We start from the raw sequence: 12511 nt of genomic DNA on the forward strand, positions 1-12511 counted from the left end.
ATAATCAAAAATAGCTTTATTGGATGGGGCTGGTTTGATGTTAATCTACCAACTGGCAAGGCTCACATGCCCTCAGACTGAAGGGGCCACGGGGCACAAAATCCCAGACAGGTGTGCCAGAGCCACCTGGGGGAACTGTTCTTCTGCTTGGAGGGACCACTGTGCCCGCTCCTGTTGGATCTCACATGTTGGACAGCATCAAAAGAGATGCCAACATCCCCTCACACAAAAAAAAAAAGGGCACCTGGGGGGGAAAAATCATTGCAAAGAAAAAAATTTGAAAAAAAAAATCTCTTTGGGTTGTGGAAATTTTGGTGGTATCAGGCAATATTTTCAAAAGTGGCTTGTAATTATAAAAAAAAGCCATGGGTTTGTGCCAAAGTCTCCTGAAGTTACCAAGGAAATGACCTTGGATCTGTCCTGATCAGGATTGAAGGGGATGGTGCATTATATAACCTCAACTTTATATTACAAATGCCTCAGGACACTGGGGTTTTTACATATCAGGCAGAGTACTTGGTGAGAGGCTTTGAGGTGGGAATTGCAGCCCTCTATTTTTCTGAGCATCACAGAAATGTATCAAGGCCGTAGGGAACATTAATATATTTTATTGGACAAGCCACTAGAGCTGGAAACGGCTTGTCAGCTGTTGGGCACACAAAAGCTTCCAGAATAAAAGCAAAAAAACTTAAAAGCTTTTATAAAGTTCCCAGAAATCTCCCACTTGTGCCAACAACACCTTAAATAAACCATCAAAAGTAGCCAGACAAAAACTAAAAATATTCACAGAAGCCAAAGAAGTTCTGTAAGTGTGGATCAACTTTGGAGAAATTATAGCTGCTTTGCTTGAAAAGCAATTTTTTTCCCTACACAATAACAAATCCTCTTTTTTTTTTTTCTAATTTTCTATCAAGACATGAAAATTTAATGAAGAGATTGATTGAAAACCAGCCAGGCTCGACACAGATGGAACTCTGACCTAACCAGTTTGTATTGATTCCAAACTCTGAACTTTCTCTAAAAATAGACCTATAGGAAATCCCTGTGGATTGGCAGGGTGTTATTGTGGTTGGTGGGAGGCCTGAGCTCTACAGGTATCTCAAATGAACAAGACCTGATGGCAAGAGAAATATTAATATTATGAATGAATCTGAACTGGAGCATTCCAGCTCTGGAACCTCATCCCATTTTGTGTTTGATCCTCTTCAGTGTCCAGGACCAGACAGCTCATAAGGCTGAAGCTCCTCCAGTCACTGGACTTGGATTTCTGAGAAATTCAGTCAAAAAGACAAGTTAATTCAAGGCAAAAGAGAATATTCCTCATTTTCTGTATCCTGCTTCCCTTGTTTTGTGAGTTGTAAGGAAGATTAGACAATTTCCTGTGAACCTGTACAGCTGAAGAGTTACTTTTTCACTCATTACCCAGGCACTTGCTGCCTGCTTTGTCTGTCTAGAAGGCATTAAAAAAGAAAAGTTTTTGCCCAAGTAAGAGGTTGGATATTACTTTGACATTTCTTATTCATATTCAAAATCTTCCATGTTGGGTCAAGCTGTAGGGTTTATCCCTGCATCTCCTCTCACTCCAGCTACTTCTGTATCAGAAGAAAAGGAGGATATTAAAAGCAAAGTCCACAGGTTGTGCTTCTTGTTTGCTCTGCAAAAGGAATTTCAAGTGGGTCTGACATCACAGAACAACCACAGGCACCAAGGAAGGATTCCATGATCCATAGGCCAGGATTGAAATGAGGACTGCAGAGCAGCATCTCTTTCTCTTTGGGCTCCTCATTGAGCTGAGGATTTTGTCAAAGGCACAAACCCTCAGCCCCTTGCAATGTCAGACATTTGTTTAAGTCATGGTGGCTGCCAGAAGAGAATAGCTGTCAGTGTAAAATTACAAATCATTCTGCATAATGCCATGCTGATTACCATGAAAGCAATGGCAGGATTGGAATTTTACTCTTTTTTTTTTTCCTTTGTTGCTCAAGGAGGCAGCCTCTCCAAGGCAGCATTTTGTGCTCAGGTCAGTGTGGCTGGCCACTTCTGCATCGCTCTTCTGCTGTTTGACAAAAAGGTTAGTCAGGTACCTTAGGGCAGGTGGATGATCCTACAGCAAAGCATCCTTATGGAAAGGGCTCCTGCTTGGATTCCCTTCAGCAGCAGCATGGGACAAGCACTTTTCACCTTCATTTTCATGGAGAGCCCAGAAAAGGGAAGCACGAAAGCCCAAAGTCTTTTGCATTCACAGCACAAGTGGCAAAAAAGGACTTTGCACTTGGATGTCTGGAGCCATGAGGAGTGATACACCCAGACACTCACCCTGGGATCCCTCAAGTGCCTGTAGCATGATGCTGCCATCCAACAGAGCTCAGCTAACACCCACCACCTCAAGTGTTTACCCTGAGTATTGCTCTGTAGTCGTGGCTACCCTTCCCACAAAACCTGATTTAGATTGTTTAAGATGAGCTCAGGTTAAGCCATGACATCAGTGTCATAGTGTTTTTGCAGCAGGAAGGTCCTGGAAATTTTGACCAGGGGGTAATTAATGAGGGAAGGTGCTTGGGAAGGTGCTATTTTGTGATGAGCATTTATCCAAAGGGAATCCTCGGCCCAGAGAGAATGTTTGGTAGTCATGACAAAAGCTGGCACTTAATTCTACTTGATGTGAAGGAAAAAAGATCATTATCAACATTTATTTCTCTCTGCTAGAGAATAAGAGACTGCTTGACTTGGGACTTTGCTGTGGGGAGTCATCCGGATTAAAAAATAATTAAGAGAGATGTAGAAATGAAGTATGACAGAGGACATAGTTATGAAACAAGAAGCAGAAGATGGGCTGGTCTTTTCACCTTAGCCATCAATAAACCCAGCTAATCCAACCACAAACAAAATGTATTTCATTGCCTCTCTGTGCCTGGACAGCTGCAACCACCCCTCCTGCAAAAATCAAGAGAGTCCCTGGGGCATCAGCATAGTGCTTGTCCCTGGGCATCAGCCAGATGTGCCTGTTGGCTGCACATTGTGCCCTGCCTTGGGCAGAAAGGTTCTCTGAGAACATTGCAGAGCTGGAGGTGCTGTGCTTGCCCCAGTTCATGCAGCTGGACTCAAACCCAAATTTGCTATATATGTGCTCCACTCAGTAAACATATACATGTCTTATAGATGTCTCCTTCCTTCTGTCCTGTAGCAATTTAGGTGGTGAAACTGCAATTCATGAGTGGTGATAAAATTCTGTCTTTGTGCCCCTGTTGCGAGGCTGTGTCCGAAGGGGAAGTATAGATGGGGTTTAGGGTGGTGCTCAGGTGCTTTGCTGATCCCCATTCCCAAAAATTATTTTCAAAGAAGGCTGAAGGGTCTTTGTGAAGAGCCTGAAGATGAGATTTTTTGACTCTGGGTCTATGGGGGCTATGGGTCACAAGAGCATATGGAAAATGTGACAAAAATGGGGTCCTGCAATAAATAATAATAATAATAATAATAATAATAATAATAATAATAATAATAATAATAATAATAATAATAATAATAAAATAAAAATAAAAGGCATCAGGCCCCCAGAAGAACTCTCATGTCACCCTCCCACACAGGGTCCTGCTCTGTGAAAAGTGGAATCCATCAGGCTTCCTAAAGACTTAGAATATGTTGTAAATGAAGCTTTCTGCCTTTTAACCCACCCCTGGAAGTGCTGTCTTCCCTCTTGCTGGCACCACAGAGCTGCCAGCAGCGCCATTTCACACCACTGGTTCACCATCAGGCTTCCTAAAGACTTAGAATACGTTGTAAATGAAGCTTTCTGCCTTTTAACCCACCCCTGGAAGTGCTGTCTTCCCTCTTGCTGGCACCACAGAGCTGCCAGCAGCGCCATTTCAGAGAGCAGAGAAGAGACGTTCATCTTCTTCTGTAACACCCTCAGTTTTTGCTTAGGTCAAGATGTGCTCATCTACCATTTTCTGGTGAATCACAAGCCAGAAAAAGATTCTGGATGCTTCAGAGAAGGGCTGCACGAAGCCCTCAGTCACCATGAGTCACTTCTCTGCCAAATGCTAATTTTGCATCAGAAGCGTGTTTTACTTTTGAGAGGACTTTTTTCTTTTTTTTTTCTTCTCAGTTCAGTCATTTGAGGACACATCCTGCCTGGGAGGTGGTGAGCACCCAAAAATCCTGTGAAATTTGTGGGTGCCAGAGCTTCTTATGTGGGATTTGGGACTAGAGCTTCTTTGGCTGTAACTTAGTGTAGACATCCTGATTTCAGAGGAGGAACTTAATTTTGTAATCAGTACAGTGGTCTAAGCAGGATGTTAAAAGGTAATCAGAAAAGGTAAAGCTTCACATAGCAAGGAGAAGGATTTCTTATGGGGGTCCTTGAAATCACATCTTTGAACTATTTGCTGCCATTGTACTTTAAAAAAATCTTCTTCCCAATGGCAGGAATAAGGATGCCTGGCAGGTTTTATGGCATTTTCAGGACTTTTCCTCTCTCCCAATCGGTATGCTTGTGTCCTTCTCCCTTTCTTCATTTCATCAAGCTAAACCATGTGAGTATTAACTGCCATGGTTAATACATGTCAATGAGGTCAGAGGAAATAGAGCAGTGCTGCCATCACAAGCTTCCCTCTTCCTTGTGGATAAAACTTGGTAGGTCTTGTTGGATCCACATATGCTGTCGTGTTTAAATGCTTGAACACCAGCCCTCAGTGGGCAAAGCCTCTGGAAGCCATTGCACAGGAGGATGAAGCTTGCAGAGAACATCCCTCCTCAGAAATGGAGTCAGTGAGGACGCCAGAGATATGACCCTGCTCCCCAACAAACAGGATAGATGCTGCACCACAAGCAGCCACATGGAAGTTTCTCTTCTTTCTTCCTTTCCCATCCAGTTGAAGGTTAGAGGTTTCCACCTAACTGAGTGTTGGGGCAAAGGCTGCAGATGGAGGACAACCTGCAGAGCCAAGCTGTGCTGGCTTGGTAGGGTAACATGGAGCAGCTCCACTGGGGAACAGAAAGCCAAGGTGGAGAGGGACGCGGACAAAAAAAAAAAAAAAAGGACAAAGAGGAAGCAGATTCCAGAAAATTCTTTGATCCCCCTCTCTCACCATGAGCATAATCATTGTGCACTCAGGTGAACAGTTAAATACCTGCTAAAAAGCCTGAAGAACCAGAGAAAACACAGGCTGTAGCCCCAGAGGCAGTAGGAAGGATGAAGAGAGATATCCACCCTCCTCCAGGAGGTGTGGGACACAACCTGGCACCGGAAACATGCTCTGCTTCTTGCTTGAAACATGCCCAAAGAATGTCTTCAGTGCTGAGACCCTGAGTGAGGGCTTCTAATGATTTATTTACATCTGGGGTTGTCTCCCCTTGGTGCTCACATATCTGTGTGCAGGGCTGGAGCTCACTAGTGAGAGGTGGGAAAGCTCTATTAAATCATTAAACCTCTCCCCTGAAGCATGGGCCTGTGCTCTCCATCTGATAGAGACTGATACTGCAGTTTATCTCTGTCAGAAGTCTTTGAACACTTAGCATCTGTCTCTTAATCTAGTTGTTTTCTTAAAATACCACATCCTTGGGCTCTGCTGTTATTTCAGCAGAAAAAGGGAAAGGCCAGGGGAAAATTGTGTTTAACCAACCCGAAGGAGGTGATGGGGTGGACGTGGTGGGAGTGGTGGATTTTCTTTGCCTCAGTTTCAGCAGGGCTTTGACACTGTCTCCTGTGACATCCCCCTGGACAAAGTGCAGGCTAGAGGAGGGGATGGCAGTGTGGGTTAAAAAGCAGCTGAATGTCAGGGCCCAGAGGGTTGTGGCTGGTGGCACAAAGCCCACTTAGGGGGAAAATGGTACAGCCAGGGATTGATGGTGGAGCCCCCAGTGCTGCCCCACATCTCTGTCAAGGACCTCAAGGGGAGAATAGGGATGCATCCACAGGGAATTCACAGATACAGGACCATGTGACCTCCAGAGGTCTCTTCCCACCTCAATCTTCAATTTCCTTTCTGAACTTCCCAGTGAGGAAGACTTCTCTGCCTCAGGTTGCCTATATTCTTCTAGGAATCATCATCCAAGATGTGTGGCACCATCAGCCAAAGATTTCCAGCGTGGAGAAACTGAGTCCTATTCCCAAGGTTTCAAAGGCAGATATTCAGCAAAAAATACTAGCTTTGATCAGGTATTTTACTGCTCTTTCCCAAAGAGATTATATATTAATCATAATCTTTGGAGGGTTTCAACAACTTTGGGATTCTTTAATCTTCCAGAGGTCTCTTCCCACTTCAATCTTCAATTTCCTTTCTGACTTTTTTCCCAGTGAGGAAGACTTCTCTGCCTCAGGTTGCCTATATTCTTCTAGGAATCATCATCCAAGATGTGTGGCACCATCAGCCAAAGATTTCCAGCGTGGAGAAACTGAGTCCTATTCCCAAGGTTTCAAAGGCAGATATTCAGCAAAAAATACTAGCTTTGATCAGGTATTTTACTGCTCTTTCCCAAAGAGATTATATATTAATCATAATCTTTGGAGGGTTTCAACAACTTTGGGATTCTTTAATCCAGTGAACCAGAGCTGTGTTACAGCTCTGTGATATTAGCAGAGTCTTCCTGCATTACACCTTGCCTATTTCAATAGGGGAAACCATTTGTTCCCTGCCACCTCCTGGGTTAGTCAGACATTCACAAGTCTATCGCTAACCTGCTTTCTCTAATGAAAGCATCAATTCCCAGCAGCGATAGTTGTCATTAAATCAATAAGACACGTAACCCATTCTTCTGGTGCCTCACAAAAATGCTCAAGCAAATTGTTAACAAGATTTGCTAATGCTGGGGTCTCACAGTCCGGAAGTCTCTGCAAATAAATAATGGTATTTGGCTCACAGAAGAACTTTCCTGGTTTGCTTTGTTCTCTGAAATATTTTAACCCTGTTTTCCCTACAATTTTTCAGTGTTTGAAACCTGTGGAACAACTTTGCTAGGGTGGAGGCAGTTCAGGCTGGAACAAAGCACTGACAGCAAATATCAAGGATAGTTTTCTGCAGGTAGTCAAACACTGCCTCAGAGACTGTCAGTTCTTGATTTGCCCTGCAATTTATTTTTCCCCTAGGAAAGCACTAAACTGGCTTCTAGTAATCCCCAAGGGGTTTCCTTCTCTCCCTGGGGTCTATTCCTGATATTTTTCCTAAATCACTTGAATGTAAAAGTATGGCCTCTTGTCATCCCCCAGCACTCTTCTGGGTGGTAAAAAACCCATTCCTGGAAATCTGGAGGCTGGCTAATGTTTTAAGGATGAAGAGATGACCCAAAGGTTGGCAGGTTGGCAGTTTTTCCTCCTGAATATTTCTGACATTAAAGTGCAGCTGACATGGCTTTTCTCTCGAGCACTGGGCACAGCATATGCTGACAAGGGAGTGCTTCTATGATAAGAATCAGCCTTTTTTACTGGTTTTACAGAGTTTTGGTGTCTGGGCCTGACCATCTCCCTGAAACACCTTCATCCATGTATGCGTGTGCATTGACATAGTGGCTTTGAGGGCTGCAAAAATAAGGATCCTACTGCTGACCTTCTGGCTTGGAGACCATAATTAGTTTATGTCTGAAAAGCATGGCAACAGCAAAACATATCATGTGTGTCTGTTCAGAGAGGCAAGCAGGGAAGCAAGGATGGTGATGATACTGGAGGAAGAAGAGAAACATAAAAGGAGTGAACAAGCTGGCAAAGGGGCCAGGAGTGCTCAAGAACGAAGACACAGGGAATCAAGCTGCTTATGAAGAAGCAGAGGCTGTGCTTCAGAGCATAAAGGGGAGCAGCATGGAGGGACACGAAGGAGCAAAACTGACAGGGAGATGGATCGGATGGGCAAGCTGTGGATTGAAGGCACAAAAGGGCAAGGACAGATACACACAGCTTTGCAATTAGCAGCTGTGATTTATGGTGGCTTCTTTGTCTTATCATCCTCCCCTGGCAGATGTCCTACCAGCAGGGGCAGTCGAGGGGTGTCTAGGGAGGGGACAGAGGGGTTTTAAATAGGCAGACTAACGGAGAGGTATGGAAGGGACTTTCTAGTAATCTGTACAGCCTACCCAGGCAATTCTCATTAGCAATATCTAAATTAAATAGTAGCTGACCTTTTTGCAATAATTTTAGGAAATTCTCTGCTTATCCCAACATCTGGGCTTCTCACAGCAGGTTTCTGTTCCCTCAGACAGAGCCTGAACACTGAAAGCTGGGTTTGGGCTTCAGCTGGTGGCTTCTGAGGGCCTGGAGGGAGTTAAACAGGAATGAAGGTGACAGAGAGGAAAAACATCCTTTCTTGGCACAAATCTGCTGCACTGCTACCTGATCCTTTCTCCTCATCCTGATCATCCCCTTTTCTCTGTAGACACACATACAAATTTGTGTCCTGTCCCTGTGCCAAAGCTCGAAGCATTGTGATTGCATGGCCATCATGCCAGGTAAGACTGTGAGGCTGATGGAGAAGCTCCAAACCAGGAAGGGGACTTAGATATTTAATTTGATTTACTTTCAATGAGTTGTTTGCACCTCCCTTCAGTAGGGAGCAATGGGCTGATCATAACCCAGGGCTGCCCCAAAGGGAGCTCCATCACTGCCAGTCCCTGCCACAGAGGAAGGGACATCTGAAGGAGGAACTGGGGCTGCACAGGAGGAGCAACAGGAAACAAACAGTGAATTTGGGAAAGGAGGGGTGCACTCCCTTGGGAGTAGAGGTCAGAGAGGCTCCAGCATTCAGAGGGAACCAGCTGCAGCCACAGCAAAGGCAAGTGGTGGGGCAGGAGGGATGCACGGGTGACCACAAGCTCCTCTGCTGGGTGTCCCTCAGGGAGTGAGTCAGGACATGTGGGCTCTCTCTTTCCCATAATAGCTAGGGCCAAGGGTGTTTACCCTGTCTGCATGGGCAGCTCGAGCACAGGCACCCTTTGTAGTCCTGCAGGAACCCCCCTGCAGCTCCAGGCTTAAGGGCTTCACGCCCAGGGCACCTCGGGACTCGTGTCCCGCTCAGGGGAATCAAGAAATAAAGCTCCTGGTATTGACTGTGTTAATAATGACACCATAGACATTTATATAAAGGCAACTACATGAGTGTATTAAACTTTGCTTCACTGTTCAATGGCTCCAGGAAAGCTGATGTTTGGAATGAGCACACTTTGGTAAATCACTCCCAAACACCTGATCTTCTGGCCTGGCCTAGAAATGAGATTAATGCACTTTTTTTCTCCTTTAATCTGCCTTTGAAATTTCTGTTGCTGTTTTTCTCTTATCTGCAGGTCCTTTAGATGAGCTGCAGATACCTGCTTGTCCAGCTTGACTGCTTTTTCTTGAGATCCCACACTCTTCCTGGTATTCCTTGGAGGCTGTAGCAGCTCCCATGCCCATAGAGGAGCTCAGGAGGAGCTTTGCATGGGAAATGGGGATTTGCTGCCTCTTAGGCTGAACAACAGCACACGCTGTGGTAGTAAAGCATTAAATCTCCTCTGGCATTTTGTGTAAGAGATACAATCCTGAGGTTTTCTCTCTGGTCTGGAGAATGGACATCCTTGTTTCCCCTCTAAGGGAATCTATGAGTGGCGATTTAGAAATGCAAGTCAGGTGAAATACAGGTAATCCCCATTTCCAGTGGCAGCTTTAAAAATAATCAGAATACCCAAAAAAGGTGCAAACATCTGCAGGGGACAGTGTCCCAGGCTCGTTTCTGACAAGAGCTCATCCCTGTGCTTGGAGGTGACTTCTCCTCCCAGCTGAGTCCTGCGTCCCCCTGGAGCCAGGAGCCTGCAGCAGACTCTTGAGAAGATGCCTTCCCAGAGGTGCCTCAGTCAAGCATCCCTGGATCTCAAATTAAGAAGGAAAAGTGAAGTGAATCCATTTTTATCCTGGAAAGCAGAGGTTACTGGCCCTGCCTGGCTCAGTGGGGTGCTTCCAGCTCTCCAGAGGAGAGCTGGCATTCGCCCTTTTCCTGCTTGGAGCAGTTTGACAAGTTTAGGAGAGAGGGAAGCAGTGGGAAAAAGGATGGGAATAGATAAAATAAAGACAGGATAGAGAGAAATTCTTTATGTTAATACTCACTGCCCACCTGCAGAAAGGGAAAGAAACATGCTTGGGTGTTTGTTGCCCTTTCAGAAACACATAGAAATGAAAGTGCATAAATTGTTTAAAAAAACAACACCTGCCAAACTGAAGGGGAGGAGGAGGAGGAGGGGAGAAAAGAAAAAGACATCAATTGGAGGGAGAGTGGAAAATATTTTGATTGAAAAATGTCAACAAGCTCCCCTAGAAGCAACAACAAGCAGCAGTGATTGTGTTTGTACAAAACAAGCCTTTCTCCCTGATGTAGAAGATTGATTTTATTTTTCCCATATGAAAGCCAAATAAAAGCCCCCAGACAACCCAGCTCCATCCGCTGAACTCCCCAGAAAACTTTGGGTTGCAGAGAGGAGAAAAAAAGGGGAAAAAACCCTCAGGCACAAAATATGATAGCAAGGTCCAGATCCCCATTGACCCAAAAACAGCCCTGAGGGCTGGACTCTGTGTTGGCAGTGGTGTTTCAGTGGAGAAGCTCTTCCTGCACATCCTGGCTCATAGCTCAAATCCAGGCACAGAAAGGGATTTTTAAGGTGTTTGGGTGGTTTGCAGGTTTAGTGCCTCGCCAATGACTTCTAGGTTTTTTTATTCCCTAATCCTACATGAGCATTGTAGGCCAAGAGAGACATAATCCAGACTCTTGAATGAATCTCGCAGAGTTTTGTTCTTAGACAGAAAATGAATTAGGTTAAGCGGGGATTAGAGCAGACACACCACATGCCCACTTGACCCCATGCAATCACAATTGTTTGTGTGTGAGCTGGAGGAAAAATTGGTTTGGGAAAAGGAGTAAGTGTAAAAAATTAATGGGTTTTGTAAAGGAAAAAAAAAGGTAAATAAAAAGTAAGCTTGGAGAGTTGGTACTTTTCATGGTACCGAATAGGCCTGGAGGTGTGGGGAAAATGTACCTAAGATGGAGACTGTATCCATGGAAAAATGGAGGCTCAGTGGCTGAGGATAAATCTGGGAATATTGAAACAAAGCTTCCCTGAGCTAAGAAGGCTGGATAGGGAGGGGATGCCTTTAGACAGCAAAAATAATGAAGATTCAGGTGGTGTTTTACAAACTGCAGCAGGGGTTGGTGATGGCCTGGGGGTGATCTTCCTTAACCCAGGCATTTCTCTGGCCCTGTGAGGCCAGATCCTGCCCTGCTTGCCATACTGGAGCTGGGCTTGCTGAGCATGGAGCACAAAGCTTGCTTTCTGGATTTTCTATTTTAAGCAGCTTCCGTCAGAGGTGAGGAGTTGAAAGTTGCCATGCCGACAGGGAAATTTCAGGCCCTAAAATAGTCAAAACTTGCTCCTGCATCATGTGAGTGTGTGTGTGCTTCCTGCAAGGGAGGCGAGGACCCAGCTAGAAGGGTGTAGGGTGGGAAGGCTGTAAGGGTGCAGGGAGGGAAACCATAATCTCAAGAAAACATCTGCAGGATGCTATCTGTCCCCTTTCCTATACCTGTAGGGTATCTGGATAAATTAAGCAGCAGTGGGCAACAGACTACATCAGCAATGGGGGGGATCTTAATGATCACAGAATTAAAAACAGTGATTCTTCCAGTTTTTAGTGTTACTGACACTGCTAGAGGTCTTAGGCACTGGGTCTTGATAAGGAATCCAGTCCTTAGGGGAAGACACAGAGAGAAGAAGAAAATTAAAAGGGTGGTTTTTAAGAGGGAATATGTATTTCTCAAGGAGTTCTTGCAATGAGCTTGTGGAGCATTAGTGGTCCACCAGGATGTAAAAGATTTGCAGATGTGTGCTGGAGATACCCAAAGGCTGCACCAAGCACTCAGGTGCCTCCTGTTGATCGTGGGCCTGAAGGCTCCTGACATGCAGGGCTAAATGTTCCTGGGTTTCCCTTTTTCCTGCTGTTCAATCCCATTTCACCAAAAATTCCAAAATGTGGAATTGTTTTTACATTCTTTAAAACTGGAGTAGACCCTGCAGAAATGCCCAAACTATTCAAACCCAAGACACAGATCTGCCAGTGGTTAGGGGGAATTTTTGTCCCTTGTACATGCTTGGATGAGGTTATTCTCCAGTCTCACAGAAGCACGAACACGAATGCTGCTTAGACATCCCCGAATGAGGAGAAAATCTATTCCCTACACATGCCCTCATAAATGAACCCCAGGAGAGCCCACAAAGCTCCTCACTGCATTTTGGCAGGGAGAAATCACAGCTCACCTTCCATTTCCCACATTCTGCCTTTTTTTTCCTCCCTCCCTCGCTCCTGTTGTTTTTCCCTGCTCGCCCCTCCAGCCAGTTGTCGCTTCGCAGTCCACGCTTACAAATGTAATTTCTTCTGATGTATGAATATTTCACAAGTGCTCCCTCCCTGGGGATGCTGCCTGTGAGGAGGAGGCAGCCTCTGTGGAGATGGAAACGGTAGCAAACGACAATCTTAATGAAAGATCTCTTCTCCAAGGGCGTCTCTGCA

General features: G+C 45.1%; 1 long non-coding RNA gene across 2 annotated transcripts in view; it reads left to right on the plus strand.

Moving 5' to 3' along the window:
• LOC120506805 overlaps window positions 1–12511 on the plus strand; it is a 48795-nt gene that overhangs the window by 21055 nt on the left and 15229 nt on the right. The gene's annotated exons all lie outside the window — the stretch shown is intronic.

The sequence above is a fragment of the Passer montanus genome, unplaced genomic scaffold (assembly GCF_014805655.1).
Source record: "Passer montanus isolate IOZ18808 unplaced genomic scaffold, ASM1480565v1 scaffold40, whole genome shotgun sequence".
NCBI classification, from domain to species: Eukaryota; Metazoa; Chordata; class Aves; order Passeriformes; family Passeridae; genus Passer; species Passer montanus.